Below are 8,981 nucleotides of genomic sequence, written 5' to 3'. Positions count from 1 at the left end.
GCGCGTGGCCCTAGGGTTATGATACCCTAGGGTTTGTTGTTGGGATCATCTGGATCGTTGGATCAAGGGTAGATCCAACGGTTGAGAAGAGGAGCGGTGGCTGGAGAAGATAAAACCCTAATCTGCTTAGAGTTTCTAAACTTGGAATGGTTGGGTTTTGTTTGTAATTGGGTCAGTCCAATTTTGATTGGTCCTGTAATATGTAATAATTATTTATTATTTAATAATAATAATAATAAAATTAATAATAATGAAAAAAAATGAGTATCTTCAAGCTGCAGAGGGATGAAATGGGACCAGACCATACGTGAGGTGATACAATCACAGATGATATGGATGGTAGTTTCATCATTGGCTCCACAGTGCAGCTAGGGTTTGTCACAATTGTCACGGGGCTAGACTTCTGCTAGACGATTCGTGCGGCACTTAGACGATTTCCAGGTCGAAATGGCGCCTAAGTCAGCCTTATCCACGTCCTTGTGAGTCTCTGGCTCACTAAGCGACGAACAAACCCTCAAGGGTTAAACAATAATGCGGAAATAACACTTAATCGGGGCTAATCCAAGCCACCTGGGTTGAAGCAGATCTCTGAAGCACGTGCGCTGTGGGAACTTTCTAAGTCACCAAGACTTGAATCACTTTGGCACTTTGAAAGAACTCGGAAAAGAACACTCCCGAGGCTATCTCAGCCCTCCCGATCGGTAACACAAGCCACAAAGGCTTAAGCACAAAGGAGATCAAGCCGACAAGGCTAGAAAGCTGCAAGCTAGAAAGCTAGAAAGAAAGAACTCAGAGAGAGTAAGAGTAAATGCCTGAGTTTTATTACTCTGAAGATAATGAATGAAGTGAATGATTACAAATGAGGGGAGGAGCTCTCTATTTATAGTTGAGGCCCTCAAGATCCAACGGTCTAGATCAAAGTACATCGACGGCTTACATTGAATCCTACCTTAACAGAACTCTATCTCTAAGGTATTTGAATTCAAATAAAACATTATCCATAATTAAATCCTTAATTATTGGATAATAATATTCTTTCTGGAATCTTCCAAGGAACGGGCCAGGTCTGATGGTTCTGGGCAAGCCCAACACTCTGTATTATTCTTCTACAGAAATTTGCTCACACATGTCTCGGTCCGAATCCACGAGCCTCGACAAAATTGCCCCCATCGAACATGTAACACCCTCGTCGCTTCTCTCGGACGCCTCGGACTTGATCCTTCACGAACTCGAGCCTTTACGGACCCGCAAGCATTCTCTAAGAACCAGGCCAACTCGCCATGCCCAACAAGCCCAAAGTCTGCGCAATTGAACCCCTTCTGTGAACCTTTACGCCAATGCCCATGGACCCAAAAGTTTAGTCCGTGACAATCTCCCCCACTTGATCTAGCGACGCCCTCGTCGCTAGGTGAGAACACTTGGTCTTGATCACCTTGGACGCTTTAACAAACACCTTGGCTTCCTCGCCTTGGTTAACACCGTCATGTCTTATCACCATCTAGCACACCTTGGCATTCATCTCGAACGTAGGAAATCCATCATACCCGTTTGCATTCACCCAAACAAGGATATTTTTTTATCCAGCGGTAAAGAATTGGATACTCCGGCAACATACAACACGACAACTCAGATTCATCGGCAACACTCGCTTGTCCCTAAGAACTCTGAAAGTCTCAGATGTCCCTTCCAACATTTGATAACTCCGTAAAAAGATGGTTAGGTCCTCGACCTATGCTCATCAACGATGGTGAATCAAACTCAACACTTGGAATGTATTTGAGATGTCCCTCGATTTCCCCCAGCACATTTACTCTACGTGTCAGCCCTTCTTACTCCGTGAAGTCTGGCACTCCACACACCAACACTTCTATCCGGAAGTCTGGTGTTTCTACTCGCATCGGCACTTCCTCCCTTGAAGTCCGGTGCGACTTCCACCCTCTTACATGGGTGGCAAGTTCTTGCCCATCATGTCTCTTAAAGGCTTAGACTCCATCAACCACTTCTCAGTTGTCTCTTCGATGGTAGTCCTTAAAACAACATTCCGCTCCATTGGAATTTCTTCAGAATTGCCAGTCTTGATTGCCCCCTTCGGTGGTTCGGCTTTTAAACCAAGATTGTCGGCATCCTTCTTTGACATGAATGGATCAGTTGCCCCTGTGTCTACTAAGGCAACTCTCGATGGTTCGGCAACGTTGATGTTCGCACACATCAACCCATTCTGCTTTCGGCCTCTACTTGCCTTGGCAGAACTCAAGTTCATTGAGCCAAGTCTCGCAGCCTCGCTAACCTTATCTTTACCCATGTCCTTGGGTAACTCGATCCTGGGCTTCTCCATCCTCTCGGACCACTCGGCTTCATCCCGGCAAACTTGCAACTCTTGTGGCCCCTTACTTCGGTGACCCTTCGTCTGCTCTTTTCTTGCCCTCGGTGTAAGGCACTTGTTCGCTTTACTTGTGCCAACATCATCCATGTCTTTTCTTGACATGTGCTCACCACTTGAACGATCAATGCTCAAATGCTCACCATTCGAACAAACTTCACTCGAACAAGCTTCACTCGAAGAGCCTTGCTCCTCATCATTGTTGGACTGACCCTCATCTCGAATACTTTCGCCATTACCCTCGGCTTTCAACTTTGTCTTGGATGTCTTCTTGAATCCAAGTTCTATGATGGACTCGGCGGCTATCAAGGCTTTAGACAACTCCTTGATTCCCCTTCTCTCCATCGTCGCCTTTGCCCATGGCTTCAATCCATCTGTGAAGGTGAAGAATGCATCTTCTTCAGTCAACTCTGGGATTTGGAGCATGAGTTCCTCGAACTCTCTCACATACTCCTTCAACGTCCCATCATGTCTAAGATTCATCAACTTATACCATGCCTCACTCTCGGCATGCACTGAGCTCGATTGCTCTTGAAAGGTCTCGGACTCTTTTGGTCCTTTGCCAACTCCAGCTTCAACAGCACCGGCTACCTCCTCGGTATCCTTGGAAAGCTCCTTGGCAAAATTGGGTTTGGGCAACCCGTTCTGCTTTTGGTTTTGACTAACCTTGGCAGTAGTAAACACCATTGAACCAAGCTTGGCAGGCTCGCTACTCTCGACCTTGTCCTTTCCCTTGGACTTCTTGATTCGGTTTGGGCATTCCCGCACTATGTGTGGACCTTTGCACCGGAAACACTCCAGTTGCTCTCGCTTATTTACCCTCGGCTCTTCAGCTTGGCCCTTAGCTTTCGCACCGAGCTTTACTTCGGTGGTGCAATCTCGCACCTTGTGTTGTCCACCGCATTGGAAACACTTCAATGGCTCTCGCTTCTTTACCCTCGGCTTAGTTGCTTCGCCACTCGCATTGTCACCGAGCCCTGCTTCATTGGTGCAATCTCGCACCTTGTGTTCTCCATCACATCGGAAACACTTCAATGGCTCTCGCTTCTTTATCCTCGGCTTAGTTGCTTCGCCGCTCGCATTGGCACCGAGCTTTGCTTTGTTTGGGCAACTCTTGGCCCTATGTGCTCCTTGACATATGAAGCACTTCAGTGGATCTCGCTTGTTTACCCTCGGCTTTCCTGCACCACTAGCATTCGCGCCGAGCCTCGCTCCTGGTTTGACTGCTTCGACTCCCTCAGTCGCACCATCATCGGCTACTTCCCCTTTTGACTTGCCTTCTCCTTTGACAATGGCAGCAAGGCGATTCTTCTCGGGGCATCCTCTTATCAAGTGAGGACCATCACAGAAGTAGCATTTAAGAGGCTTGTTACTCACCTTCTTCTTTAACACGGACTTGGCCTTGCCATGATTCCCCGATGGCTCTATCCGACCACGATCAGTCGATACCACTTCTTGGCTACTCGAAGAGTTTTCTCTGCCATCTATCCACTGTCCCTTGTCATGGTCTCCCCCATTTTCACCACTATCTTTGGGCATGGGTCTGGATGACTCATATTCGGTTGGCTTGGCTCCTGCAAGCTCACACCTTGACTCGGCTACAGCTCCGGCTTCCGAATAACTCTGGGTATCACCTTGCTCACTGGCAAGCATCACCCCTGGTCTAAGTCCTTCGATGAAGGTATTGCACGCACCACCATAACTCATTACTGTTTTACGCAAGAGTATCTCACTCTTGAGCCCATCTATCTCTTCCCTCAAGGCCATCAACTCGACCCTAAGCGCATTACTCATCTCTATCAACGTCCAACCGTGGAGACTCTGTTGCGCCACATCCTTGAACCCATCCCTCATGGATTCTAACTGTTCAAGACGGGACTCCATAACTCCTTGGACCTCCTTGGCTTCTTCCGTGAAGCTCTCAAGGTTCTTGATCCTCACCTCCAATGATCCTGGGGTAACTCCCACACTTTGTTTCTCTAGCTCAATCCCAACACCACGGCTCTCCGCGCCATCTTCTGTGGGAACAACTCCTTTTTGTTGTGCCATCTCGTTTCCTTTCCACAACCTGTCTGGAACACTCGTTGAATCCACAACGGCTTCCATCACCTCGCTAAAATGCTTCTTAACACAAGACAAGCTCGGATCACTGTTGAATCCACAACACCTACACTCCGACTTGCTTTGACTTGCTTCCCCAAACCACGTACAAAACAATCGTTGTTTGCCAGTAACGACTCGCTCTGTCACTGCTTGCCACTAAGTCAGACGGGTAAACTACTTACACCGACAACTCGTTCTGACACCACTTGTGTCGGGGCTACAGCTACAGCAACGCTCTGATACCACCTGTCACGGGGCTAGACTTCTGCTAGACGATTCGTGCGGCACTTAGACGATTTCCAGGTCGAAATGGCGCCTAAGTCAGCCTTATCCACGTCCTTGTGAGTCTCTGGCTCACTAAGCGATGAACAAACCCTCAAGGGTTAAACAATAATGCGGAAATAACACTTAATCGGGGCTAATCCAAGCCACCTGGGTTGAAGCAGATCTCTGAAGCACGTGCGCTGTGGGAACTTTCTAAGTCACCAAGACTTGAATCACTTTGGCACTTTGAAAGAACTCGGAAAAGAACACTCCCGAGGCTATCTCAGCCCTCCCGATCGGTAACACAAGCCACAAAGGCTTAAGCACAAAGGAGATCAAGCCGACAAGGCTAGAAAGCTGCAAGCTAGAAAGCTAGAAAGAAAGAACTCAGAGAGAGTAAGAGTAAATGCCTGAGTTTTATTACTCTGAAGATAATGAATGAAGTGAATGATTACAAATGAGGGGAGGAGCTCTCTATTTATAGTTGAGGCCCTCAAGATCCAACGGTCTAGATCAAAGTACATCGACGGCTTACATTGAATCCTACCTTAACAGAACTCTATCTCTAAGGTATTTGAATTCAAATAAAACATTATCCATAATTAAATCCTTAATTATTGGATAATAATATTCTTTCTGGAATCTTCCAAGGAACGGGCCAGGTCTGATGGTTCTGGGCAAGCCCAACACTCTGTATTATTCTTCTACAGAAATTTGCTCACACATGTCTCGGTCCGAATCCACGAGCCTCGACAAAATTGCCCCCATCGAACATGTAACACCCTCGTCGCTTCTCTCGGACGCCTCGGACTTGATCCTTCACGAACTCGAGCCTTTACGGACCCGCAAGCATTCTCTAAGAACCAGGCCAACTCGCCATGCCCAACAAGCCCAAAGTCTGCGCAATTGAACCCCTTCTGTGAACCTTTACGCCAATGCCCATGGACCCAAAAGTTTAGTCCGTGACACAATGCAACGTCTCATTCTTTCCATATTATTCATGAGCCGGTTATGAAGCACCAACCAAATAAAATTCTTGACCCGTTGGGGTCCATCAAAATTCTAGGCTAAGTTCTAAATCTGATCCTTCCCATCCCAAAGGTTATGATTCAAGACATGGTACTCCAACTTAACCGTACAGGACCCGTTGGATTCCCATTGCCAATTAGGAAGATCATGGCCTACTTTAGGCTATGATTTTCTGAACCAAATCAGCATCGACTAGGGTATCTAACTTAGGCAAGTCCCATCCATCGACATCAGTGGTGAGACTGCTAAGCGGGTAGTCGGGTTTGTTGGATTGATTATAAGTCGTCCAGTTAACCAACAGATCTTTCGTCGGGATTTACACATTCTTCCAAAAGTTAATTGTTTTTCTATTCCTGATTGACCGACAGACATTATCTTTGACCAAATCTCAGATCTTGGTGAGAGACTTCCAAACAAAGGAGCAATTCTTGGCGTTAAGAACGATGAGAAATGGATCCTTAAGCTTGTACTTGGAACGACAAATTTTGGCCCAAAGGGTGTTCAATTTCGTAAGGAACTAAAATCCCATCTTGATAAGAAAGACAATTTTAATCCTGGAGGGGACACATCCCAAGATCGCCATGGTTAGTAGGTTAGCAACAGGAGTCCCACTTCATAAGGGGCGGTTTGGGTGAGTCAGAAAAACCTCCCCAAATGATGCTCATACCATTACGTTAAACATTACCTGACCTCCATTTACATATCTCACAAAACACCAGCAAAACATCATACCCACTCTACCAACCATCTATCCAGAGCATCATACCCCATTAATCTGGTCTACGATCACGTACGGTATTTGTAGGAGTGTTTAAACTTATATTGTCAGATAATTAAAAATATTTCGAATAAATAATATATTATAATCACTCTAAATTAATTAAAAATCTTAATTTTGAATGTACGAACTAAACAACCTCCATGATTAAAGGATGATTTTATTCTTATAGCTTATGGATTCGAGCATAACATCTGTAAGGATATTTAAGTATTCATTATCAAATAATAAAAAATATTTCGAACGTGTATTATCTTATAATCACCTCCTATTAAACAAAATAAATATATAAATTTAGTTTTAAATAAACTTTCTCATCTTTCCTCGTAAAAGGCATTTTCTTCTCACCACATAATTCACAACTCCACCCACATAATTTTTTGTCATTATACATAAAAACAAAATATAAAAGGAAAAAGCAAAGATTATTTTTTTCTACAAAGCATGACATTGAAGGAACCTAAAGATTCCATTAACTGAGCGTGTAGTGATTGAACCAAAATTTGTTTGTCTGGTCAAAAAAATAGACCTAAATATGTTCCATGCCAATAACATTGACACTAAACTCCGTGTTTAATATTTAAATCATTATTTTGAATTTATTTTAGAATTTAAATTTTTAATATTTTAAAATTATAATTAACGTTTAGTTTTTATTTTATTTTAGTATCTATCATTAAAAATTTAACGCATTTACTACATAAACTGTTAATTTTGGTCATTTTGTGTACCTAAATTTTCAATCCTTTTCAAACCCTAACTTTATGTTTTTAATGGATACTAAAATAAAACAAAAACTAAACCTTAAATATATTTTTTTTAAAAATTAAAAATTTAAACATTAAAATAAACTAAAATTAATAATTTAAATATTAAACATATAATTTACCTAACATTGATTTCAATCATTTAAAAGAAAAATCGGTATAATTTACCTAACATTGATTTCAATCATTTAAAAGAAAAATCGGTCTAAATTTTCCACCTCTGAAATCACATTGATTCGTACATAAACATGTATTGATATATGAAATAAAGTATACAAGTAAGAACTTGTACATTTGTAAATTACAATTAGACAAGGTAAGATTCGAGATGACAGCATCATTGCAACGGTTACACCTAACGAACATGTCTAAGTATTTTTATATTTGGTTTGTTCTCTCATTCAGTAATATTGATCTAGATTTAAATGTTTAAATACCGAAATTTTAACATAACCCGTGTGTTTTTTCCCTCCATTGATTTAATGTTCTGAAAAAATATTTAACGGGATAAAAGTAATACAAGTTAATGTATTTATTAGGATCATTAATTCTTTATATAAATCGGATATTAAATCAGATTATAGGTATTTATAATTATGTCTTCATTAAATTATAAATACAACTTATAGTATCTATATTTTTATTTCCATGACATTTTAATATTTATGACACATAAAGCATAATTAATCACTTAATTTTATATTATACTTTATAACTGCATCATGCATTATACATGTGTATCTACAATTACGGATTTTATTCCAACACTTTAAATAATTTTAGAGTTCGAATATTGACGTGAATAGAATAAGTCGAGTTTAGTGGCCGGTACTCAATAAGCATCTACAATATCCAAACTCGAATTTAATTTAATCGATAAATTAAGTATAAAACTTGTTTATCAACAATCTTATTCGAGAACATCCGATTAGTGTTTTTAAGTTATACAAGGATTACTCACTGCTGACTTTAAAGAATCACGATCGACCAATTGATGACTTATATAGAGAGGGTTTTTATTTTACTTGTATCGACTGAGAGAGAGCAATTATTCTCGCACGAACAAATTTATCAGGAATCACTGTAGTGTGCGTTTTATGGGTATTGTTCACTGTCTGATCAGTGAGAGATTAAATCACCAATGAGATTTACTTAAGAAAAAAAATAATTAAGATTAATATATGTCTTATACTGAAAATTTTATAACACTTTCTTTCTAAACAATACATTATATACGAACCATCAAATGATTTTAGTGATAATATTAATCTCCTTGGAAGTTCTGGATTTAAACACTGATATCGGAAGGGTGTGTGTAAGCGTTATCAATAACTTAAAAAAGTTTAAACATAAATTATCTTATAATCATCCCAAACTATTAAAAAATCAATACACAAAATACATAAAATTACATTTATATCAACGTGCCCACATGAAAAGGACAAAGGGAGCTTAGGCAGTATGCATGGTGATGTTTCGTTGCATTGGGACGATGACGATGAAGATGAAGATGAAGACATCATCTCTTCCCATGTTTCTCCCTTATCTGACAGGTGTTTAATTGAAATTTAAGTTATATTATTTAGGGTAAAGTACAAAACTGGTCCCCGACTGTAGAATATTATTTTTACTAAGTCTCTTGCCTAATAAAAGTTACAAA

This window comes from Hibiscus syriacus, unplaced genomic scaffold, assembly GCF_006381635.1.
Source record: "Hibiscus syriacus cultivar Baekdansim isolate YM2019G1 unplaced genomic scaffold, ASM638163v2 tig00110483_pilon, whole genome shotgun sequence".
In the NCBI taxonomy this organism is placed as follows: domain Eukaryota; kingdom Viridiplantae; phylum Streptophyta; class Magnoliopsida; order Malvales; family Malvaceae; genus Hibiscus; species Hibiscus syriacus.
Note: the sequence above shows the minus strand (reverse complement) of the source record.